The sequence below is a fragment of the Zea mays genome, chromosome 3 (genome assembly GCF_902167145.1).
Source record: "Zea mays cultivar B73 chromosome 3, Zm-B73-REFERENCE-NAM-5.0, whole genome shotgun sequence".
NCBI lineage: Eukaryota > Viridiplantae > Streptophyta > Magnoliopsida > Poales > Poaceae > Zea > Zea mays.
The window spans coordinates 48310683-48338205 of NC_050098.1; the positions used below are offsets into that span (position 1 = coordinate 48310683).

Genomic DNA, 27523 nt, shown 5'->3' on the forward strand with positions numbered 1-27523 from the left:
ATCTTTTAAGGTACAACATGGATAAAAGGTGGATGAATGAACCTAGGTATATTTCTAACAATGTTCTATAAACCATTATTTTGTAGTAATCACCTTTGACCAACATATCGTTTTTGTACCTAATATTTATAGGCACACGAAGGTCTACATAGATGGGGTAGCTGGATTTATTGAGTTTGTGTTTAGCAATTCTATAGGTGGAAATAGAATTCTATGTCCTTGTAGAAAATGTGTTAATTCTCTATGGAAAGATGAAAATGAAGTTCGTGCGCACTTGATATGTGATGGCTTTCAAGAGGGATACAAAAGGTGGACTTATCATGGAGAAACAGACTCTATGCCTATTAATAGTCATGACTATAGTGATATAGAGGCTGCAAACAATTCAGATGAAGATGACATAGCCAATTTGGTTCAAGACATGGCTGGTGGTCTAGATGATAAAGGGGATTTTGAAGTATCTGATGGTTCTGATGAAACTGATGTAGATTTAGAAGCCATCAATCAGTTAGTGATAGATAATACCCAAGAGCTATACCCAGGGTGTAAGAAGTTCTCAAAGTTGCATTTCTTAATAAGAATTCTTCACTTGAAATTGCTTGGAGGGTGGACAGATAAAAGTTTTGATATGCTACTAGATCTACTAATGGAGGCTTTCCCTGATGGCTTGGCATTGCCAAAAAATTTCAATGAAGCAAAGAAAGTAATTAAGTGTCTAGGACTCGGGTATATCAAAATTGATGCATGTGAAAATGATTGCATTTTGTTTAGGAAGGAGTATGCTAATTGTGATGCATGTCCCACATGTGAAAGGTCACGCTGGAAATTAAAAAGGAAAAGTTTAAATGGAAAACGTGTACACAAGGTTCCATGCAAAGTTCTTCGCTATTTTCCAATAAAAAGAAGGCTTCAGAGGTTATTTCTATCATCTAAGACAGCAAGTGACATGAGGTGGCATGATGAGGAGCGTATACAAGATGGATTACTAAGGCATCCTGCAGATTCACCTCTCTGGAAGGATTTTGACCAAAAGCACCCAGTGTTTGCTTCTGACAGTCGCAACATTAGACTTGCTTTAGCTACAGATGGTTTTAATCCGTTTAGGTCCATGAATGTTAGCTATAGCATTTGGCCTGTTATTCTCATCCCATATAACTTTGCACCATGGTTTTAATCCGTTTAGGTCCATGAATAGAATCACAGTTTTGGGCTTTCACTAGCATGCTCCACTGGATGGGATCTGAAGCCTGTTAACTTGACTAGTATTCCTGCTCAAGAAAATGCATTTGCACTTCAACAGCTAGGAATCTGTTTTGGGATTTCTCTGCTTGCATAATGTATAGATCAGATATATGTCTGGAGAAGTCCCATTGCTATACTTCTGTACAGATCAGATATATATACATACTGATTGTTTTGATTGTGCATTACTGATTGTTTTGAATATATATATGCGGCCACTGATTGTGCATTACTGATTGTTTTGAATATATACATACTCATTGTTTTGAATATATGTACAGATCAGATATATATAATTACTGATTGTTTTGAATATATATTAAAGATCAGATATAGGAAGGAATTATATATATATATAAATATATATACATACTGATTGTTTTGATTGTGCATTCATTTTTGAAATCCTGGATTCGAAATTGAAAAGTAAGAAAAAAATAGAAGAAAAGGGAGAAGAAAACCGGAAATAGGAGGAATACAGGAACAAGCTGAACCTGGGCTGAAAATTCATGCGGCCACAACAGGAATATGTTCACATGAATTCAGATTTACAGTTTATAAAAGTTCAGATTTACCTACTGTGTCACTTTATATGTTATCTTATTTTTTTCTTAGCTCTGAAAACTTTGTTCACATCTGCTGCAGGAAAAGGTGCTGGAAGCACAAATGATCGGAGTTGATTCTTGAAGTGCGTGAGAAAATATTATTCGCATGCATGGTACGGGGTCGTTGGTAACACCCAACTGTTGGAGAGATTTTAGTTTATTAGATAAATCTAGAGACTTTTGTATGTAATAGAACTGAAAGGTCACTTCGGAATTTAGAAAACATGTATACTACTTATATTTATAAGTTCATCAGGCAAATTGTGTTCCAAACAAATGTATGCGGGGAATCTAAAGTCATGGATCTATCTCTTTTAGTAATCAAATTTCTTATATTCTGAGCTACATATTATTCAAGTTGCCTCGAAGTGTGTATTGTAACCAGTTTATTAATTGTTTCATTAGAATATATATATTTGTATGCATGTATTTTTTTTACCGGACACAAAGAACAACGTCAAACAATCTGTCGCCATATAGACTTTTAGCGACAGACTTGTTGTCGATACAGTAATTACGTCGCCCATAATATGTGCGACGGCAAAGACCTGTCAGTCGGCAATAACAAATACATTACCGACAGATAGGTAGTCGGTATTCCTATGTCTGTCGGTAAACATTATTGCCGACACGACTTTTAGCGACACACATTATCTGTCGGGAAAACTCATTGCCAACAGACTGTGTGACACTATTTAGGTGTATTTCCATCAGATAGTCTGCCGGCAATAATGTGTCACGGTGTAGTGGTTTCTTTGATAAGTTTAGCCATTGTGAAAACGTTCTATACTACATTTGTGCTCAATGGCCACCTGTGGACAGCCATACTGAGCCCTAATTCATGATTGATTGATATTCAGTGATGCCTACATCTAGTTATTACTTGTTTCTTTGATTGCTTGCAGAAATAGAACCTCGTGTTCAGGTTGATCTTGCCCCCAGCAAGGGTCAATAACCATTTGGAGTTGGTTCAGCGATTGCTAAGGCGCCACGACCTGTTCATTTGTAGCCGGATCGCGAGAGTCACCTCCACCACAAATTGAAATTATCACCCTCACTGAAATATCGGACACTCCAGTTATATCAAGTGGTATCAAATTATAGGATGTTCGGTGAGTTTTATCGAGTTTTATCCCTTTAGTTTGAGAGTTGTTCATCGTCCTAACGTCCATTAGAAAAACTACAAAAAACAGGTTAGAACCTTGTACCCGAACCATTTGGCCTTGCGCTTCTTTTAGTAATCTTGTGTTGTTGAATTGCGTGCATTTGCATCACTTGTTGTTGGTCACCTCGTGTTTACGTTGTTCACCGCCATTCTTTTTTGCTCATACATCCCACGTTCTTACCTTCCTCCCTGCTTGTTTCGTTTTGGCAAGCTTTCATCCTTTCTCTTGGAACATTTGGGGCGCCTGATCTGGTTATAAAAAAACAACACCAAAGGAAAGAAGAAAAGCCACGGTACAGAATAAAAAAAGCAAAAGATGGAAAGTGAAAGAAGTGCAATCAGAATTGGTGTGCCCCATATCCTTATCTAGCAAATTTGTTTTTCGCAAGCAGAACCTCCATGATTGGTGAGCCCAAACTTTCTAATTCAGGCTCTTCGATTTTGGAAAGCAGAACCACCCTAGCTTGTGCACCATCTTTCTTTCCTTGTTCTAGGGTTTGGTGCGCCCAAGCACATTAATTCGCGCAGGTTGTGTCCTCTGGCAATCGCTCTATCTAAGCTTCTTTGGTTGCACCGCTGGTTGTAGGTCACCCATGTTGGCTTGGTAAGAACAAGTAAGACCTTGATAACGGTTTTTAGTTTGAGCGCCCTTTTTCTCAACTGGTTCCACTAGTTGTAGGACATACTATTTTGTTCCTTGTTCTCTTGTCTTTGCACTAACTATGGCAGGATCCTTGGGGATCAAGAGGATGAGAATTCCATGCCACAGTACCCCTCATACCAAGAGCATCATACAACATTTTGAGCGACAAATGTGCCTGCAACTTGATGGCCTCGCTGAAGACATTCACGTCACCAACGAGCACCTTGGTCCACTTGAAACATCACAAAATGAAGCCGCTACGATGCTCCGGGAATTAAGAATAGCCCAAGCCACCACCAACACCAACCTCGACACCATCATGACATGGCTTGAGGAGTTGTCCCAGTAGCTTGGTGAGCTACAGGGTGACACTGATTATGGTGGCGACACCTAGCACGACGCTTAGGCCCGTCGTCGCCGACATGGACCTCGTTGTGTGGTACGTAACTATGATGATTTTTTCAAAATAAAATGCTATGATACCTAGGTTTAAAGGGGGTAGGGAACTAGGGTTTCTAACCTCTGGAGCAAAAACCGGGGTGCTACAGACCTACCCAACTTAAAGGAATCTCGCCCTCAAGATTCAGATTGGGCTTGAGAAAAGGTAAGGGTACTCCTTTCTCATTGAGTCCTCACTTTCCCAGGTTGCCTCTTCTTCTTCTTCTTCACCTTCTCTGCTCCACTGAACTTCACAGAGCCTTAGTTGTGAATTCCGGGTCTTGGGAATAGCTGAGTCAAGAATCTTCACTAGTTTCTCTCGATACTGGAGATCTTCCTGAATCTGGATTGACTCTTCTGCGATATGGCTTTCTGGCACTTTTAGACACTTTCAGAGCTGGGACACATGAAACACATTGTGGATATCTAACATTGATTCTGGCAACTTGATGCGATACGCTGCTGGCCCTAATCTACCAATGATGGGGTAGGGGCCGATATATCGCGGGGCTAGCTTCCCTTTTACTTGGAATTTTCTGACACCTCGCATTGGGGAGACTTTGAGATAGTCAAAATCTCCTTGAAAACTGAGTTCTCTTCTTCTGTTGTCAACATAGCTCTTCTGTCGAATATGGGCTTCAAGTAGTCTTTTGTGAACCATGGCGACTTTCTTTTCTGCCACTTTGATAAAGGCATGCCCTTCTAAGGTATTTTCTCCCACATTAGACTATATCAGTGGGGTTTGACATCTTCTATATAAAGCTTCAAAAGGTGACATCTTGATGCTGGCCTGATAATTGTTGCTGTAAGAGAACTCTGTATACGGTAAACTGGATTCCCAATTTATGTCGAAGGTCAGAGCACAGGCTCTCAACAGATCTTCAAGGACCTTGATAACTCTTTGTCTGCCCATCTGACTGAGGGTGGTAGGCAGTGCTGAAATCTAACTTGGTACCCATAGCTTGTTGTAGACTCGTCCATAACTTTGAGATGAACTAATTCCTCTGTCTGACACAATTCTTCGCGGAATGCCATGCAATCTGACTATTTCTTTGAGATACAACTGAGCAAGGGTGGCTCCTCCATAAGTAGTCTTTACTAGAATGAAGTGAGCTACCTTGGTAAGGCATTCAATTATGACCCAGATGGAGTCATTTCCTTTCGAGGATCGGGCCAGTCCGATCACAAAATCCATGTCTATTTCTTTCCATTTCCATTCAGGTACTAGGAGAGGTTGCAATAATCCTGCAGGTTTCTGATGCTTTGCCTTGGTTCACTAGCATGTGTCACATTGGGCCACATGCTGAGCTATGTCCTTCTTCATTTCTTTCCACCAGGATCTGTTTTTGAAGTACAGATACATCTTGGTGGATCCCGGTTGGATAGAGTAAGCCGAACTATGGGCTTCATCTAGTAGAACTTATCGAGCTTCCCCCTTTGGTACACACAAATGGTCCTTAAACCAAAGAGTTCCTTTTTCATCTATTCTGAAGTCTAAAGGTTGTTCCTTGCTGGCTCTTTCCATATGTATCATTGTTTCTGTATCCAGGAGCCGAGCTTTACGAATGCAGAGTTCTAGCAATGGCTGAACTTCCATGCTACCACTTTCCCCCAAGCAAGAATTAAGCTAAGCAGACTCTTGCTTCCATTCTTCAAGGAAACATGTTGCCTTCTTCCCGAAAGGTTTTCGGCTGAGGGCATCAACCACTACATTTGCTTTCCCTAGATGGTAATGCACTTCAAGGTTATAGTCTTTGATCAGTTCTAACCACCTTCACTAATGGAGGTTGAAAGATCTGGCTGAGTGAAGATGTATTTCATACTTTTGTGGTTCGTGAACACATCACACTTATTTCCGATCAAGTAGTGCCTCCATATTTTCAGGGCATGCACTATGGCTACTAGTTCCAAGTCATGTGTCGGGTAATTTTGCTCATGTGGCTTGAGTAGTCGGGATGCATATGCAATGACTTTCTTATTCTACATAAGTACACATCCCAAGCCTTGCCTTGATGCATCAAAGAAAATAATGAAACCCTGGTGGATGTCTAGTAATGTCAGCACATGGGAGGTTGTAAACTTTTTCATTATTTCTTAGAAACTTTCCTCACATCTCTAAGTTCAGATAAACTTGTTGTCTTTCTTAAGGCGTTGTTGGGGCGAAGGCGAAGATGCTACCCTTCGCTCCAGGCCTTCGTCACCTCGCCGCACCAACGAAAGCATGATGACGGCGTGGCCCACCCTCCATCCTCCTCTCCGCAAGGCAGAGGCTTACGACGAAGGCCTACAATGAAGTCTTCCCACCCCACGTCCTCACCAGATCTGGAGGCCCACGTGGGATTCAACCCATCGTAACAGGCCCCGCATTGAGAAGCGTGCTACAGGCCCAATTTGTAATAGCTTTTCTGTAATGACAGTCTGTAACCCTCCCTTATGGGAATATTCTAGGGATAATCCAGGTGCCTGAGGGCACAAGCGTCCTTACATGGAGACGTTGGGCACTCGGGCACCTATAAATACCCTCGTACAGTGCCCTTGAGAGGCTGGATTAACAGAGCTATTGCCATCTCGAGTTAAACCTTGTTTGCATTCCTTCCACTCCCCCGTTGGATCAACTTGCCCAGGAGAGCAAGTTCCAACAGGCGTTCTGTCATTGTCTTGGTAATGCTAGGAAATCCCTTGATAAAACAGCGGTAATATCCTGCCATTCCTAGAAAGCTTCAGATTTCACTAATGTTGGTAGGCTGTTTCCATTTGGACACTGCTTCCAATTTAGAAGGATCCACTTCTATCCCTTTTGCAGTCAAGATATGTCCACTCGAGGAAGGAAAACTGTTCTAGCCAGAACTCACACTTGCTCAACTTGGCATAGAGTAGATGTGCTCTAAGTCTCCCAAGGATAACTCAGAGATGGCACTCATGCTCTTCCTGACTTTTAGAGTAGATGAGAATGTCGTTAAGACTACGACAAACTTATCCAACTCCTCCATGAATACTTTGTTCATGAGGTTCATGAGCAGGTGTTTTGGTTAGGCCGAATGACATTACTGTGAATTCATACTGGCCATATCAGGTAACAAAGGTAGTTTACTGAATGTCCCCTTCTTTGATTCTCAACCAATGGTACCCTGATGTCAGATCAATCTTCGGAAAATATTGGGATCCCTGGAGTTGATAAAAAAGGTCATCAATCTGAGGTAGCGGATACTTGTTCTTGATCATGACTTCGTTTAAGGATCAGTAATCAATACACATCTTCATGCTTCCATCTTTCTTAGTGACAAACAAGACTAGGGCTCCCCAAGGCAATGAGCTAGGGTGAATGAAGCCTCTCTATTGAAGCTCTATGATTTGCATCTTCAGTTCTACCAATTCTATAGGTGCCATGCGGTATAGTCTCTTTGTAATCAGTGTTGTTCCTGGAAGAAGGTCAATGTAGAACTCCACTTCTCTTTCTAGATACATTCCTGATAACTCTTCTGGAAACACATCCAGGAATTCTTCAATCACTGATATGCTTTTGGTTGCCGGACTAAACATCATTGGGTCTTGAGTTGTTGGTCGGGCTTGACAAGAAAATGATTTCCTTTGGTGATCGGTGAGAAGGACTGACTTGTCTGCACAACCTATGATGCCATTGTGCTAGGACAACCAATCCATTCCCAGAATTACATCAATTCCCTGTGAAGGTATTACTGCTAGGTTTGCCAAGAACATTACCCCACTTAAAAGGATTATGACTTGGGAACATTTGAGGTGGCATAGGAGGTCTAACCCTAGGGTTCGGGTGATCAAGGGGACTTCTAACAATGTAGTTGGAATGCTATGTTTTCCACAAAACTAGTGGCTATGAAAGAATGATTTGCTCTAGAATCAAAAAGTACTACGGCAGGGGAAAATTCTACCAAGAAGTCATCGAGTACTATTCTAGGTGCCTGCTGAGCTTCCTGGGCGTCGATGTGGTTCACTCGGCCCCTGTTGTGGAACTGCTGCTTGCTTAGCTGGCTGTTGGTGGAAGGTGCATTGGAGGTCGGTGCTGGAACATTCTTGGGGTCATTCACCGAGTTGGAGAAGGCAGATGCTGCTGACTTCGTTTGTGGGCAGTTGTTCTTGAAGTGACTGGGGTCACCACAGTGCCAACAAGCATTGGTTGGAGGATGGCTGCTTGCTACAGAATGAGTGCGGAAGGAACTCTGACTTGGTTGGTTGAAACACGATGGAGCAGGCCCTGCTGGTTTGTTGAAGTTCTGTCCTTTGGGAGGGAACCCGAAGGATCTAGTCCTCTAGTGCCTTTCCTGCTGCTGAGATCGGTGATGTTGAAACTTCCTCTTGAGGTGACCTCTTTCGTTTTCTCTAGCTCTTTCCACTTGAATGACTTTGTTCGAGAGATGATAGAAGTTGTGAAAGTCTTGGCTGGCTAGATTAGACTTGAGGTTAGTCCTTAACCCTCTAAGGAAACGTACCATCTTCTTGACTTTCATACTCACATCTTCCGGTGCATAGCGGGCGAGCTCGGTGAACTTGTGAATGTATTCACTGATAGATCGCCCTCCTTGAGTCAGGTCACAGAACTCCTCTTCCTTGAGCTAGACGATCCCTATGGGCACATGATGCTCGTGGAAAGCAACTTCAAACTCTGCCCATATGGCATTTCCCACAGCCGCGTCGAAGGTGACCCACCAGGATAGGGCCATCCTAGAGAATTGGTGAGCACCCAGCTGAACACGCTGATCTTCGAGACATCCGGTAGCTTCTAGCTTCCTTTTGGCTATGCATAGCCAATCATCAGCATTGAGCGGGTTGCTTGATCCAGCAAACGTGGGAGGCTTGAGCCTTAGAAACTCTCCCAACCTGTCCTGGGGTCTTCCTCCATTTGGACGCTAATTCTCTAGGTTTCTAGTGAGGACTTCAATGAGTCGGGTCTGGTTGGCTAGAACTTGGGCTAGATCTAGTCGCATTTCTGGAGGTGCAGGGAGGCGGGTTTTGCTTCCCTCCCCCTATCCTCCTCTTCATTGCCTAGGTGGATCCTTGCCCCGTTCCCTGAGGCTGCAGGCGTGGCTCTACCCGAGGCCATCGACTTGAGGAGAAAAGGGGATCATTAATATGCATATGCATTTTTTAAACTACCATTTTTATTTCATTCATCAAGCAAGTTCATTACAAGCATGATAGAAACCATAGATTACATTACGCCTGAGCATAACTGAAAGGAAAATAGGGTCAAACCTTTTCCTATATATAATTTTGGTGGTTGAATGTCCAACACAAATAATTGAACTAACTAGTTTGCTCTAGATTATATATTCTACAGGTGCTAAAGGTTCAACACAAACCAATAAAAAGATCAAGTTAGGGTTCAAAAAGAAAGGAGCAAAATAAATCGAAGAGAACCCTGGTCTGGCGCACCGGACTGTCCAGTGCACCAGGGACCGTACATGCTGAACTCTTCACCTTCGGGTTTCTCAAGCGCCGCTCCGCTATAATTCACCGGACTGTCCGGTGCACCAAGCGGAGCAACGACTAGCGAGCGCAACAGTCGACTCCAATGGTCGACTGCAATGTGAACAGTGCGCAGACAGTTCGCGCAGAGACAAAGCAGCGCCAGAAGGCGCACCGGACAGTAAACAGTGCATGTCCGGTGCGGCACCAGACTGTCCGATGCCGCAAAATGTCAGAGTCCAACGGTCGAAACCATCAGAACCCTAACGGTTGGATGACGTGGCTGGCACACCGGACAGTGTCCGGTGCGCCCATCGACAGACAGCCTCCCCAACGGTTGAATTGGTGGTTGGGGCCATAAATACCCCCCAACCACCACCACTCCATGCATCCAAGTTTTTCAGACATCTCATTCAATACAAGAGCTAGTGCAATCAATACAAGATACAATTCAATAGAATCAAAGCCTCTCCAAGTCCCAAATTCACTCCAAACACCTAGTGACTAGAGAGAGAGTTTTGCTCGTGTTCTTTGAGCTCTTATTCTTGGATCGCTTTCTTCTTCCCATTCTTATTCTTCAAAGCACTTGTAATCAAAACAAGAGACACCAATTGTGTGGTGGTCCTTGTAGGGTCTAAGTGACCCGTTTGATTAAGGAGAAAGCTCACTCGGTCTAGGTGACCGTTTGAGAGAGGGAAAGGGTTGAAAGAGACCCAGTCTTTGTGACCACCTCAACGGGGAGTAGGTTTGCAAGAACCAAACCTCGGTAAAACAAATCACCGTGTCACTCGCTTTATTTCTTAGTTGATTTGTTTTTGCCCTCTCTTCCGGACTTTGATTTTATTCTAACGCTAACCTCGGCTTGTAGTTGTGCTTTAAGTTTATAAATTTTAGTTTCCGCCTATTCACCCCCCTCTAGGCGACTTTCAATTGGTATCAGAGCCTAGTACTTCATTAGAGTCTAACCACTCGAAGTGATGTTAGGAGGATCCGCCAAGAGGGAGATGGAAATAGACACAAGCCGCGGGAAGGCTCCATCAAAGGAGTTCGGCGCCAAAGGAAGGGAGGACTCACCTCGCCGCGTCAAGTCGCACCGGAGTGGCGGCAAGAAGAAGAAAATGAAGAAAGTGGTCTACTACGAGACCGATTCTTCGTCGCCCTTCACCTCCGGCTCCGACGCACCGTCCGTCAATTCTAAGCGCCATGAGCGCAAGAAGTTTAGTAAGATCCCCTTACGCTATCCCCGCATTTCCAAACGCACTCCTTTACTTTTCTTCCCACTAGGCAAACCACCGGTTTTTTATGGTGAAGATTATTATATGTGGAGTGATAAAATGAGGCATCACCTAACCTCACTCCACGCAAGCATATGGGATATTGTTGAGTTTGGAGCGCAGGTACCATCCGTGGGGGATGAGGGCTACGACTCGGACGAGGTCGCCCAAATCCGGCACTTCAACTCCCAAACCACTACTATACTCCTCGCCTCTTTATGTCGAGAGGAGTATAATAAGGTGCAAGGGTTGAAGAGCGCCAAATAGATTTGGGACATGCTTAGAACCGCGCACGAAGGGGATGAGGTGACCAAGATCACCAAGCAGGATACGATCGAGGGGGAGCTCGGTCAATTCATCCTCAACCAAGGAGAGGAGCCACAAGCTATGTACAACCGGCTCAAGACCTTGGTGAATCAAGTGCGCAACTTCAGGAGCACAAAATGGGATGACCATGAAATGGTCAAGGTTTTTCTAAGATCACTCGTTTTTCATAATCCTACTCAAGTTTAATTAATACGTGGTGATCCTAGATATAAGCTATAGTCCCCCGAGGAAGTGATAGGAAAGTTTGTGAGCTTTGAGTTGATGATCAAAGGCTCCAAAAAAATTGTCGAGCAAGGTGACACCTCCACACCCGAGGTGCAACCCGTCGCATTCAAAGTGACAGAAGAAAAGAAAGAAGAGTCTACATCAAGTAGGCTCCCCATCGACGCCTCCAGGCTTGACAACGAGGAAATGACGCTCATCATCAAGAGCTTCCGCCAAATCCTCAAGCAAAGGAGGGGGAAGTATTATAAACCCCGCTCCAAGAAAGTATGCTACAAGTGTGGTAAGACCGATCATTTTATTGCTAAATGTCCATTATCTAGTGACAGTGACAGGGGCGACGACAAGAAGGGAAAGAGGAAGGAAAAGAAAAGATACTACAAGAAGGGTGGCGATGCCCATATATGCCGGGAATGGGACTCCGATGAGAGCTCCACCGACTCCTCCTCCGACGAGGACGCCGCCAACATCGCCGTTAACAAGGGCCTCCTCTTCCCCAACGTCGGCCACAAGTGCCTTATGGCAAAGGATGACAAAATTAAGAAGGTAAAATCTAGAGCCTTCACTAAATATACAACATCTAGTGATGAGGAAAGTTCTAGTGAAGATGAGGATGATTTGCTTAGTCTTTTTGCCAACCTTAACATGCAACAAAAGGAAAAACTAAATGAATTGATAGGTGCCATTCATGAGAAGGATGAACTCTTGGATAGCCAAGAGGAATTCCTTATTAAGGAAAATAAAAAACATGTTAAGGTAAAGAATGCTTATGCTCAGGAAGTAGAAAACAATGAAAATTTGACTAAGGAGCTTAGCATTTGCCATGACACCATTTCCAACCTTAGGAATGAGAACGGTAATTTACTTGCTAAGATTGAAAAATCAAATGTTTGTCATGATTCAATTATCAATCTTAAAAATGATAATGCTAGTTTGAATGCTAAGATTGATAAATTGAATGAATCAATTTCTAGCCTTAAAATTGAAAGTGATAGTTTAATTTCAAAGGCTAAAGATTTAAATGTTTGCAATGCTTCTATTTCCAATCTTAGAGATGAGAATGCTATTTTACATGCTAAGATTGATGAATTAAATGTTTGCAAACCCTCTACATCTAGTGTTGATCATGTCTCTATTTGTGCTAGATGTAGAGATGTTAATGTTGATGCTATTCATGATCACCTAGCCTTAATTAAAGAACAAAATGATCACATAGCTCAACTAACTGCTAAAATTAATGAGCATGACATAGAGAATGAAAATTTTAAATTTGCTAGAAGCATGCTTTATAATGGGAGACGCCCTGGCATCAAGGATGCATTGGTTTCCTACAGGGAAGCAATGTCAAACTTAATGCCCCTAAAATATTGTCTAATTTTGTTAAGGGCAAAGCTCCCATGGATCAGGATAACGAGGATTACATTTTATATCCTGCTGGTTATCCTGAGCACAAGATTAGGAGAATTCATGCTAAGAAGACTCATTCTATTTCTCATCATGCTTTTATGTATAAGAATGAGACTTCTAGCTCTAGGCATTCTACCCATGTTAAAATGCCTAAAAAGAAATCTCCTGTTGCATCAAATGATCATAACATTTCATTTAGAACTTTTGATGCATCTTATGTTTTAACTAACAAATCAGGCAAAATAGTTGTCAAATATGTTGGGGGCAAACACAAGGGATCTAAGACTTGTGTTTGGTACCCAAGGTACTTGTTTCTAATGTGAAAGGATCCAAGACCGTTTGGGTACCTAAGAACAAGGCCTAAACTTGTTTTGTAGGTTTATGCATCTGGGGGCTCAAGTTGGATCATTGATAGCAGATGCACAAACCACATGACAGGGGAGAAAAAGATGTTCTCCTCCTACGAGAAAAACGAAGATCCCCAAAGAGCTATCACATTCAGGGATGGAAATCAAGGTTTGGTCAAAGGACATGGTAAGATTGCAATATCTCCTAACCATTCTATTTCCAATGTTTTTCTTGTAGACTCTTTAGATTACAATTTGCTTTCTGTTTCTCAATTATGTAAAATGGGCTACAACTGTCTTTTTACGGATATAGGTGTTATTGTCTTTAGAAGAAGTGATGATTCAGTAGCATTTAAGGGAGTATTAGAGGATTAGCTGTACTTAGTTGATACTAATAGAGCTGAACTCGATACTTGCTTAATTGCTAAGACTAATATGGGTTGGCTCTGGCATTGCCGACTAGCCTATGTTGGGATGAAGAATCTTCACAAGCTTCTAAAGGTAGAACACATTTTGGGACTAACAAATGTTCATTTTGAGAAAGACAGGGTTTGTAGCGCATGTCAAGCAGGGAAGCAAGTTGGTACCCATCATCCACACAAGAACATCATGACGACCGACATGCCGCTTGAGTTACTCCACATGGATCTATTCGGCCCGATAGCTTACATAAGCATCGGCAGGAGTAAGTACTATCTAGTTATTGTGGATGATTATTCTCGCTTCATTTGGGTGTTCTTTTTACAGGAAAAATCACAAACCCAAGAGACCTTAAAGGGATTCTTGAGACGGGCTCAAAATGAGTTCGGATTAAGGATCAAGAAAATAAGAAGCGATAATGGGACGGAGTTCAAGAACTCTTAAATCGAAGTCTTTCTTGAGGAGGAGGGCATCAAGCATGAGTTCTCTTCACCCTACACACCTCAACAAAATGGTGTCGTAGAGAGGAAGAATAGAACTCTATTGGACATGGCAAGGACCATGCTTGATGAGTACAAGACTCCGGACCGTTTTTGGGCCGAGGCGATTAACACTGCCTGCTACTCCATCAACCGACTCTACCTTCATCGAATCCTCAAGAAGACATCATATGAGCTCCTAACCGGTAAAAGCCCAATGTTTCATATTTTAGAGTTTTTGGTAGCAAATGTTTTATTCTTGTTAAAAGAGGTAGAAAATCTAAATTTGCTCCTAAGGCTGTAGAAGGCTTTTTACTAGGATATGATTCAAACACAAGGGCACATAGAGTCTTCAACAAATCCACTGGATTAGTTGAGGTTTCTTGTGACATTGTGTTTGATGAGACTAATGGCTCTCAAGTAGAGCAAGTTGACCTTGATGAGCTAGATGATGAGGAGGCTCCGTGCGTCGCGCTAAGGAACATGTCCATTGGGGATGTGTGTCCTAAGGAATCCGAAGAGCCTCCACAAGCACAATATCAACCATCATCTTCCAATCAAGCATCTCCACCAACCCAAAATGAGGATCAAGATCAAGACAATGAGCCACCTCAAGAGGAGGACAATGATCAAGGGGGAGATGACAATAATCAAGACAAGGAATATGATCAAGAAGAACAGGGTCAACGACCGCCACACCCAAGAGTCCACCAAGCGATTCAAAGAGATCACCCCGTGAACTCCATCCTCAGTGATATTCATAAGGGGTAACAACTCAATCTTGAGTCGCTCATTTTTGTGAACATTACTATTTTGTCTCCTCTATTGAGCCATATAGGGTAGAGGATGCACTAAGAGACTCGGATTGGGTGTTGGCAATGCAAGAGGAACTCAACAACTTCACGAGGAATGAGGTATGGCATTTAGTTCCACGTCCTAACCAAAATGTTGTAGGAACCAAGTGGGTTTTTCGCAACAAGCAAGATGAGCATGGTGTGGTGACAAGGAACAAAGCCTGACTTGTGGCCAAGGGATACTCGCAAGTCGAAGGTTTGGATTTCAGTGAAACCTATGCACCCGTAGCTAGGCTTGAGTCAATTCGTATATTACTTGCCTATGCTACTTACCATGGCTTTAAGCTCTATCAAATGGACGTAAAAAGGGCCTTCCTCAATGGACCTATCAAAGAAGAGGTCTATGTTGAGCAACCTCCTGGCTTTGAAGATAGTGAGTACCCTAATCATGTCTATAAACTCTCAATGGCGCTTTATGGGCTCAAGCAAGCCCCAAGACACTACAGGAAACTGGTTAAAGAACGTGGGTGACAAACCGTCGAACTTAATGTAATAAGCCGTCGAACTTACCGTAAGAACGTGGGTGTACCGACGAATATAGTCGACGGCGATTTTTGGATGAACTTAGAGAAGTAAGTTCGACGGCCCTGACGAACTTAACATTAAGAACATGGGTACCGTCGAACTTAATATTAAGAACGTGGGTACTGTCGAACTTAACATCAAGAACGTGCGTTTTTAAGTTCGACGGGGGCCGTCGAATTTAGAGAAGTAAGTTCGACGGTACCCACGTTCTTACTGTAAGTTCGATAGGGACGCGTGGCCGTCGAACTTATGTGGCCTGCGTGGGCTGCACATTAAGTTCGACAGTACCCAAATTCTTAACATTAAGAACGTGGGTACCCACGTTCTTATCCCTTTTCTAGAAAAAACTAAAAATTACAGAAATGAAAAATTAGACAAACATAAAATACATGCAACATAGAATATCACATACAATACAAATTTCAAACACATGGATATATGTTCATATCACAAATTCACACAAGTCCAAATACATAAGTTCACAAATTCACATAAGTCCAAATACATATGTTCACATCCATAGTTCACATTTTTAGTTCATAAGTTCAAACATTAGCTCCATCGCTCTCGATCAGGACATCAGATTGTTGTTCGTAGCTCCACCACTAGAATTGAGACATCTGTCCGCAAAGTCAGTGTGAGGGGGAGGAGTCACTTGATGAGAGCCGGAATCCTACAAAATAAACCAAAATTCTCATAAATATACAACTAGCATTAAATCACATGTACACAAAGATATAGGAAAGCATGATAAACACAAAATGTGGCTTCCAAGAAGATCATAAAATGCTGGCATTAAATCACATGTACACGAAGATATAGGAAAGCATGATAAACACAAACTGTGGCTTCCAAGAAGATCACAAAATGACATGTACACCAAGATATTGGAAAGCATGATAAACATCTATCCTAGCCTAAAGTGCTGGCATCACAAGAAACAAGCAGCAGTGGAGTAGCCTAAAGTGTTAAGGAGTCATATTTGTGCAATCATCCTTCGCATGGAGATAATTTGGTTTTTAACACCCCATACATTGCTAAAGAACAAAGGAATATAAGCGGTTGTGAATGTAGTGAATACCTTGGCATGAATAAACTTCTCCTTGGCAGAGAATACATCTTTGTGTTTAGGCTTGCTAACAGAGAGGTACTGTGATGTGTCTGATCCATCAGCACTGCAAAAGAAACAATGTTGAGAGTTTGTTACCTGGAGAGCAATGGACATGGAATTACTTCATAAAGAGATTCAAAACAATAATATTACCTTGAATTATCATCTGGCAGCGTCTCTTCCCAAATACTGTTGACAAACATGTAGACTAATGACTGAAAGAGATTGATTACAGATGGCTCCCAAACTCTGACATCAAGTGTCAGAGATCTAACCTAAAATAATATGCATGTGTTTAGGCTACTATTCTATCAAAATAAATATATAATTATCCTAAATTAGCAATAGAAAAATGATACTAAGTTATAAAAAACTATTTATAGACTATACAAATCTAAAAATAATTGTTTTAAGCGACAGGTTTATATTTTAGATTCTTTAGCAATTTAAGTTTTGACACACTATTTTTCGGCAAAAGTACGATCATATTTCACTTCCTTAATATAATGATGCGAGTTCTGTGTGTTCGAGAAAAACTGTTTCACTTCCTTTATGCAAAACATGTGTTGTAGCTTTAGGTGTAGCTGTCAGTGTGATAGCACCACTGCACCAAAGCCCAAGTCTATTTGATATCATGCACACACTGAAACAACTTCTAGACTTTAAAGTTTCAACCTCTAGACTTCAAAGAATAAATGAATGCAGAAATAAATATTGCCTTTTGAAGTTGACTGCATAATTGCCTCGATCTGTTTATGTGAACTTCTGCCAATAGTATCTAATGCTTATTTATACCCACCTTGCAGCAAGAACCCTCGCAATGAGATGCTACTTGAGAAGTTGAAGGAATCAGATCACGGTCCTAATAAGAAACAGAAGCAGCAACAATAAACATCAAGCCAATCGCAACAAAATACTAGCAACCGAACTTTTGCACTTACTGTCTGGTAGTATGCCTCCTGACAACCGCTGATTGCAGAAAATTACTCACCATTGGGGTAATTGTAATTTTGACCACACAACTTACAATCTAGGCAAGTTCTATGTGCCCTCTCCTGGTATGAATGTCCATACTTGATCCCGCGGTATGCATCTTGCTCCATGGTTCCATGCATCGTGTATCTGTGTTTTGGATATTTACAAGTGTATCGTCCCTCAGCATATTCTTCGCTGATTCTGGTCTCCAGATGTGTCCTTCCGTATTTATAGCTTGGGGCTACATCAGACGTACAAAATAACAGTTCATTCATGTAGAGACAGAAAGGAAGATGGAAACAAGTTAATTTGGTTGTATACTTCAGAAACCGACCAAGCACTGGAGAGTCTCTTCTATAGTAAGCTCTGTATCCTCGCACAGAAGTATGCCTCTCTTCAACATCAATAGAGTGACGGCGAGAATGATTATCTGAATACGAACACCTTATAGGACTAAAATGCATATATCTGTCCGAGTGGTGTCCTCTATGAGAGCACCTAGAGGGGGGTGAATAGGTGATCCTGTAAAAATCAAATACTTGTAGCCACAAAAACTTGGTTAAGAGTTAGTGCAATAGGACCAAGTGGCTAAGGACCGAGCTTTTGTGAAACACAATGGTCACAAAGAAAGACAACACAAAAGACACGGTGATTTATCCTGTGGTTTGGCCAAGTATAATACTTGCCTATTCCACGTTGTGGCGTCCCAATGGACGAGGGTTGCACTCAACCCCTTTCAAGTGATCCAATGATCAACTTGAATACCACGGTGTTTTCCTTTCTTATATTATCTCCCGTTTGCGAGGAATCTCCACAACTTGGAGACTCTCGCCCTTACAATTGATGATCACAAAGAAGCACGAAAGTAAGAGAGGGGAGAGCAACACACACAAGACTCAAAACAAGAGCACAATCACGCACACAAGCCACAACTTGAGCTCACAACACAACTCGAGGAGTTCTCTACTCAAATGGAGCTCACGTCACTATCTCAAAGAATCGAATGCGCGAGAATGGAGTCTTTGTGCTTAGGAATGATCAAGGAATGCTTGGGTTAACTCCTCCATGCGCCTAGGGGTCCCTTTTATAGCCTCAAGGCAGCTAGGAGCCGTTGGAGGCATTCTTGGAAGGCCAAAGTTCCCTTTTGTCGGGTGGCGCACCGGACAGTCCGATGTGCCACCGGATAGCCATTATTCATGTCCGGTGCGCGATTTCCTTCCATTCCTGGCGCAGCCGACCGTTGCAACTTCGGGCTGGTTGGCGCACCGGACACTGTCCGGTGCACATCGGACAGTCCGGTGCCCCCAGCCGACCGTTGGCGCGGGCCACGCGTCGCGCGCGGATTGCGCGGCCGACCGTTGCGCTGGCGGCTGTTGGCTCACCGGACAGTCCGGTGCACCACCGGACAGTCCGGTGAATTATAGTCGTACGCCGCCAAAAACTCCCGAGAGCAACCAGTTCGCCGGAAGCCAGCCTGGCGCACCGGACACTATTCGGTGCACCACCGAACAGTCTGGTGTGCCAGATTGAGCCGAGTCTTGGCTGCTTCGAGCCAAGTTCTTTTCTTCTTTTCTTTTCTCTGATTCTAGCACTTAGACAAATATATTAGTACACAAAAACTAATGTACTAAGTCTAGAATCATACCTTCTTGTCGATTTGCACTTCATTCATCATTTGACATATAATAACCCACTTAATATGTGTTGGACACTTAATCACCAAAATATACTAGAAATGGCCCAGGGGCACATTTCCCTTTCAATCTCCCCCTTTTTGGTGATTTATGCCAACACATCAAAAAGCAACAAATAGAAGTGCAACATTAATGCAATTGAGAACAAAAATAGTCTTTGACAAGATTTGACATATTTGGATCGTTCTTTGTCACCACTTGGTTTGTTTTTGCAAATCAAATTCATTTTCCTATATCTAAGTCAAACACACTTGTTTGGGCACAAAGAGAGATAATCCAAGAGTAAAAATGATTAAGAGCAAAAACTCCCCCTTTTTCCCATAATCAAACATTCTCCCCATAAGAGACCAAATTTTGACAATAAGAGTATTTTGACAAATCAAAAGTTCTAACTCTACTATTTTCAAAATTCTCAAGTGGTAGCTGATCCATTTGCTTTGGCCTTAATTTCACCCCCTTTGGCATGAAGCACCAAAACGGGATCATTATTGGCCCATTAACCCCATTGCCTCACCAAAATTGTCAATTAAGAGCAAAAAGGCACTAGGAGCTTAAGAATGAACTTGGAGGTTTGTACACTAATACCGGAGTGCAGTGGAAGTCTTTGCATGGTCCAAGTTCACCTTTCCCTTTCAATTCACCTTTGAGGCTACATCAAGTAAACTCAAGCACAAATGTTAGTCTCAAAGGGTCAAGTTGTAGCACTTCTCCCCCTAAATATGTGCATCATTCACACATGGACTTGTGAGGTCCGGGGATCCCTTGCACAACTTGAGCACCATAAACAATAAATCTCATAAATGCATAAAGTAACTTGATCAAAGGCATAAAACACATGTATGCTATAAATCAATCCAAGTTACGCGAATCTAAGACATTTAGCTCACTACGCAGCCTGCAAAAGGTTTTCTCATCTAAAGGCTTGGTAAAGATATCGGCTAGCTGGTTCTCGGTGCTAACATAGAACACTTCGATATCTCCCTTTTGCTAGTGGTCTCTCAAAAAGTGATGCCGGATGTCTATGTGCTTAGTGCGGCTGTGTTCAACAGGATTATCCGCCATGCGGATTGCACTCTCATTGTCACATAGGAGTGGGACTTTGCTCAGATTGTAGCCAAAGTCCCAGAGGGTTTGCCTCATCCAAAGTAGTTGCGCGCAACACTGTCCTGCGGCAACGTACTCGACCTCAGCGGTGGATAGGGCAACGGAAGTTTGTTTCTTAGAACTCCAAGACACCAGGGACCTTCCTAGGAATTGGCACGTCCCTGATGTACTCTTCCTATCAACCTTGCACCCGGCATAATCGGAGTCTGAATATCTAATCAAGTCAAAGGTAGACCCCTTTGGATACCAGATCCCGAAGCAAGGCGTAGCAACTAAATATCTAAGAATTCGCTTAACGGCCACAAGGTGACACTCCCTTGGATAGGATTGAAATCTAGCACACATGCATATGCTTAGCATAATATCCGGTCTACTAGCACATAAATAAAGCAAGGATCCTATCATAGACCGGTATGCCTTTTGATCAACGGACTTACCTCCTTTGTTGAGGTCGACGTGTCCATCGGTTCCCATCGGCGTCTTTGCGGGCTTGGCGTCCTTCATCCCAAACCGCTTGAGAAGGTCTTGCGTGTACTTCATTTGTGAGATGAAGGTGCCATCCTTGAGTTGCTTCACTTGGAACCCAAGGAAGTAGTTCAACTCGCCCATCACCGACATCTCAAATTTCTATGTCATCACCCTGCTAAACTCCTCACAAGACTTTTGGTTAGTAGAACCAAATATTATGTCATTGACATAAATTTGGCACACAAATAGGTCACCATCACAAGTCTTAGTGAAAAGAGTTGGATCGGCTTTCCCAACCTTGAAAGCATTAGCAATTAGAAAATATCTAAGACATTCATACCATGCTCTTGGGGCTTGCTTAAGTCCATAGAGCGCCTTAGAGAGCTTACACACATGGTCGGGATATCGTTCATCCTCAAAGCCAGGGGGTTCCTCCACATACACCTCCTCCTTGATTGGCCCATTAAGGAAAGCGCTCTTCACATCCATTTGAAATAACCTGAAAGAGTGGTGAGCGGCATAGGCTAACAGAATGCGAATAGACTCTAGCCTAGCCACAGGAGCAAAAGTCTCCTCAAAATCCAAACCTGTGACTTGGACATAACCTTTTGCCACAAGTTGAGCCTTGTTCCTTGTCACCACCCCGTGCTTGTCTTGCTTGTTGCGGAACACCCACTTGGTTCCCACAACGTTTTGTTTGGGACGTGGCACCAGGCTCCAAACTTCATTCCTCTTAAAGTTGTTGAGCTCTTCCTGCATGGCCAACACCCAGTCCGGATCTTGCAGGGCCTCTTCTACTCTGAAAGGCTCAATAGAAGAGACAAACGAGTAATGCTCACAAAAGTTAGCTAGTCTTGAGCGAGTAGTTACTCCCTTGCTTATATCCCCTAGAATCTGGTCGACGGGATGATTCCTTTGAATCGTCGCTCGGACTTGAGTTGGAGGGGCTCGTGGTGCTTCTTCCTCCATAACTTGATCTTTTTGTGCTCCCCCTTGATCACATGCCTCCTCTTGAAGAACCTGTTCATCATCTTGAGTTGGGGGTGCACCATTGTTGAGGAAGAAGGTTGATCCTGCACTTGGTGTTCCTATGGTCGCACATCTCCAATCGCCATGGTGCGAATTGCGTCCATTGGAACATCATCTTCATCTACATCATCAAGATCAACTTTCTCTCTTGGAGGGCCATTAGTCTCATCAAATACAACGTCGCTAGAGACTTCAACCAAACCCGATGATTTGTTGAAGACTCTATACGCCTTTGTATTTGAGTCATAACCTAGTAAAAACCCTTCTACAGCTTTGGGAGCAAATTTAGAATTTCTACCTTTCTTCACCAAAATGTAACATTTGCTCCCAAATACACGAAAGTATGAGACGTTGGGTTTGTTACCAGTCAGGAGTTCATATGAGGTCTTCTTGAGGAGGCGATGAAGGTAGAGCCGGTTTATGGCGTGGCAAGCTGTGTTCACAGCTTCTGACCAAAACCGCTCGGGCGTCTTGAATTATCTAAGCATCGTCCTCGCCATGTCTATGAGCGTCTTGTTCTTCCTCTCTACCACACCGTTTTGTTGTGGTGTGTAGGGAGCGAAGAACTCGTGCTTGATTCCTTCCTCCTCAAGGTACTCCTCCACTTGAAGATTCTTGAACTCGGACCCGTTATCGCTTCTTATCTTTTTCACCCTGAGCTCAAATTTGTTTTGAGCTCTCCTTAGAAAGCGCTTTAGGGTCCCTTGGGTTTCTGATTTATCCTGCAAAAAAGAATACCCAAGTGAAGCGGGAAAAATCATCAATAATAACAAGACCATACTTACTTCCCCCGATGCTAAGGTAGGCGACGGGTCCAAAGAGGTCCATATGTAGTAGCTCCAGTGGTTTTGATGTTGTCATCACATTTTTGTTGTGATGAGTGCTTCCCACTTGTTTTCCTGCCTGACATGCTGCACAAGGTCTATCTTTTTCGAAGCATACATTTGTTAGTCCTAACACATGATCTCCCTTTAGAAGCTTGTGAAGGTTCTTCATCACAACATGTGCTAGATGACAATGCCACAACCAGCCCATACTAGTCTTAGCGATTAAGCATGCATCTAGATCGGCCTCCTCTTTCGAAAAATCAACTAAGTAGAGTTTGCCATCTAGTACACCCTTAAACGCTAATGAACCATCACTCCTTCTAAAGACAGATACATCAACATTTGTAAACAAACAATTGTAGCCCATGTGACACAATTGACTAACAGACAAGAGATTATAGCCTAGCGACTCTACTAAAAATACATTAAAGATAGAGTGCTCATTTGTGATGGCTATCTTTCCCAAGCCTTTGACCTTGCCTTGGTTCCCATCTCCAAAGATAATCGTATCCTGGGAATCCTTGTTCTTAACGTAGGAGGTGAACATCTTCTTCTCCCCCGTCATGTGGTTTGTGCATCCGCTGTCGATAATCCAGCTTGAGCCCCCGGATGCATAAACCTGCAAGACAATTTAGGCTTGGGTTTTAGGTACCCAACTCTTGTTGGGTCCTACAAGGTTAGTCACAATATCCTTTGGGACCCAAATGCAAGTCTTGTCTCCCTTGAATTTGGCCCCCAACTTCCTAGCAACCACTTTCTTATTTTTACATGAAAGTACAAAATCAGTGTTGCAGGCATGAAAGACAGTAGCAGATTCATTATGCATTTTCCTAGGCATATGATGAATAACATTTCCCTTCCTAGGCCTACTTCTACTATGCACAAAAGTAGAACTTGAAGCAATCATAGCATGTGAATCATAAGCATCATAACTCCTATTATAATGAGTATTCCTAGAAAATTTTCTATCATAAATGAACGCGTGATTCCTTTGAATGCTACTGGCCATAGCGGCCTTCCCTTTCTCCTTGTTGAGAATGGGAGCCCTTTGGCTTGTTAAGTTCTTGGCTTCCTTTCGAAAGCCAAGCCCATCCTTAATTGAGGGGTGTCTACCAACAGTGTAGGCATCCCTAGCAAATTTTAATTTATCAAAGTCACTTTTGCAAGTCTTAAGTTGAGCATTAAGACTTGCTACTTCATCATTTAATTTAGAAATGGAAATCAAATGTTCATCACAAGCATCAACATTAAAATCCTTGCATCTATTGCAAATTACAACATGTTCTACACATGAACTAGATTTATTAGCTACTTCTAGCTTAGCATTTAATTCATCATTAACACTCTTTAAGTTAGAAATAGACTCATGGCAGGCAGATATTTCAGAAGATAGAATTTCATTTCTTTTAGTTTCTAAAGCAAGAGATTTTTGTACACTAACAAATTTGTCATGCTCTTCATACAAAATGTCTTCTTGCTTCTCTAAAAGTCTATCCTTTTCATTTAAGGCATCAATTAATTCATTAATTTGATCTACCTTTGCTCTATCTAAACCTTTAAATAAATCGGTATAATCTACTTCATCATCGCTAAAGTCATCATCACTTGAAGTAGTATACTTAGGAGTTTCTCGAACGCTTACCTTTTTCTCCTTTGCCATTAGGCAGGTGTGGCGTTCGTTGGGGAAGAGAGAGGACTTGTTGAAGGCTGAGGCAGCGAGTCCTTCGTCGTCGGAATCGGAAGACGAGCAGTCAGAGTCCCATTCCTTTCCGATGTGTGCCTCGCCCTTTGCCTTCCTATAGCTCTTTTTCTTCTCTTTCTTCCCGCCCTTTCCTTGTTCCTGGTCACTATAGTTATCAGGACAATTTGCTATAAAATGATCAGTCTTACCGCACTTGAAGCAGGAGCACTTTCCCTTTGCTTTGTTCTTGTTAGGGTACTCCTTGCGTCCTTTCAATGCGGTCTTGAAGCGCTTTATGATTAGGGCCTTCTCATCCTCGTTTAGCCCGGCCGCCTCAACTTGTGCCACCTTGCTAGGTAGCGCCTCCCTATTGCTTGTTGCTTTGAGAGCAACTGGTTGAGGCTCGTAGACGGGTAGAGGGCCATTGAGAGCATCATCAACGTATCATGCTTCCTTCACCATCATCCGCCCACTCACAAATTTCCCAAGAATCTCCTCGGGAGTCATCTTTGTGTACCTAGGATTTTCACGGATGAGGTTCACAAGATGAGGATCAATAACAGTGAAAGACCTGAGCATAAGTCGGACGACGTCGTGGTCTGTCCATCTCGTCCTTCCATAGCTCCTGATCTTGTTGACCAGGGTCTTGAGCCTGTTGTACGTTTGTGTTGGCTCCTCTCCCCTGATCATTGCGAACCTTCCCAGCTCGCCTTCCACCAACTCCATCTTGGTGATCATGGTGGCGTCGTTCCCCTCATGAGAAATCTTGAGGGTGTCCCAGATTTGCTTGGCGTTGTCCAAGCCGCTCACCTTATTGTATTCGTCCCTGCACAAGGATGCTAACAAAACAGTGGTAGCTTGTGCATTTTTATGGATTTGCTCATTAATGAAAATGGGGTTGTCGGTACTATCAAAATGCATTCCGTTTTCAATAATCTCCCAAATACTTGGATGGAGAGAAAATAGGTGACTACGCATTTTGTGACTCCAAAATGAGTAGTCTTCTCCATCAAAGTGCGGAGGTTTCCCAAGTGGAATTGAAAGTAAATGAGCATTGGAATTAAAAGGAATACGAGAATAATCAAATGAATAATTTGAGTTAACCGGTTTCTTTTTCTCGTCGTAGTCATCGTCTCTTGGTGAAGAAGAGGATTCGTCGCTGTCGTAGTAGACTATCTCCTTGATGCGCCTCTTCTTCTTCCCGTCCTTCTTCTTATGACTTGAGCCAGAGTCAGTGGGCTTGTCATCCCTCGTCTCGTTGAGGAAGGACTCCTTCTCCTTATCGTTGACCACCATCCCCTTTCCCTTAGGATCCATCCCTTCGGGCGATTAGTCCCTTTCGTGAAGAGAACGACTCTGATACCAATTGAGAGCACCTAGAGGGGGGGTGAATAGGTGATCCTGTAAAAATCAAATACTTGTAGCCACAAAAACTTGGTTAAGAGTTAGTGCAATAGGACCAAGTGGCTAAGGACCGAGCTTTTGTGAAACATAATGGTCACAAAAAAGACAACACAAAAGACACGGTGATTTATAATACTTGCCTATTCCACGTTGTGGCGTCCCAATGGACGAGGGTTGCACTCAACCTCTTTCAAGTGATCCAATGATCAACTTGAATACCACGGTGTTTTCCTTTCTTATACTATCTCCCGTTTGCGAGGAATCTCCACAACTTGGAGCCTCTCGCCCTTACAATTGATGATCACAAAGAAGCATGGAAGTAAGAGAGGGGAGAGCAACACACACAAGACTCAAAACCAGAGCACAATCACGCACACAAGCCACAACTTGAGCTCACAACACAACTCGAGGAGTTCTCTACTCAAATGGAGCTCAAGTCACTATCTCAAAGAATCGAATGCGCGAGAATGGAGTCTTGGTGCTTAGGAATGATCAAGGAATGCTTGGGTTAACTCCTCCATGCGCCTAAGGGTCCCTTTTATAGCCTCAAGGCAGCTAGGAGCCGTTGGAGGCATTCTTGGAAGGCCAAAGTTGCCTTCTGTCGGGTGGCGCACCGGACAGCCACTGTTCATGTCCGGTGCGCGATTTCCTTCCATTCCTGGCGCAGCCGAGCGTTGCAACTTCAGGCTGGTTGGCGCACCGGACACTGTTCGGTGCACACCGGACACTGTCCGGTGCACACCGGACAGTCCGGTGCACACCGGACAGTCCGGTGCCCCCAGCCGACCGTTGGCGTGGGCCACGCGTCGCGCGCGGATTGCGCGGCCGACCGTTGCACTGGCAGCCGTTGGCTCACCGGACAGTCCGGTGCACCACCGGACAGTCCGGTGAATTATAGTCGTACGCCGCCAAAAACTCCCGAGAGCTGCCGGTTCGCCGGAAGCCAGCCTGGCGCACTGGACATTGTTCGGTGCACCATCGGACAGTCCGGTGTGCCAGATTGAGCTGAGTCTTGGCTGCTTCGAGCCAAGTTCTTTTCTTCTTTTCTTTTCTCTGATTCTAGCACTTAGACAAATATATTAGTACACAAAAACTAATGTACTAAGTCTAGAATCATACCTTCTTGTTGATTTGCACTTCATTCATCATTTGGCATATAATAACCCACTTAATATGTGTTGGACACTTAATCACCAAAATATACTATAAATGGCCCAAGGGCACATTTCCCTTTCAATCTACCACTAGAATTTTTATCTACAAATCCTCTTCTAACGCCTAGCAAGGAACTTGAGCCTTGCCAGGAATACTTCTTGAAAGCATGCCTTGGCCTTTGTAAACTAGCTTTTATGGGAACCTATAAATTCAGTTCAGACATAGTAATTAAACATATCTGGATCAAACAATGAGAAATGGCAACACAGAAAATAAATGGCGCTAAAGTGGTTACCTTTCCACTACCTTCACCAACACCATCTTTATTGACCATCTTAATGCAGTCTAAAGCTGACTGCCTTGCTGTAAAGCCAATGAAACCAAAATCTTTTCGTGCTGCCGTGAACATATTTCTAGTAAGTTGTATGCTATCAATTTCACCAAATTTCCCGAAAATTTCTCTCACTTTGTCTTCATCCCAGTGAGGTGGTACGTCATCCAAGAAAACAGATTTCACCTGCATTGCATGACAAAATTGAAGACATTGTAAAATACAATAAAAGAATGATGGAATATATGCATGTGAATTGTCCAGATTGAGGGTTTTGCCCAAGGCAAACAAACCCCTATATAAAGCAGTTGTTCATTCATGTAACTACCACAAAAGATTAGTTCAAAAACATCCACA

The 27523-nt window shown here is 43.0% G+C and overlaps 1 pseudogene; it reads right to left on the reverse strand.

Moving 5' to 3' along the window:
- Nucleotides 1-17072: 17072 nt before the first annotated feature.
- LOC103651918 (uncharacterized) lies at nucleotides 17073-27321 on the reverse strand (annotated as a pseudogene).
- Nucleotides 27322-27523: the final 202 nt, after the last annotated feature.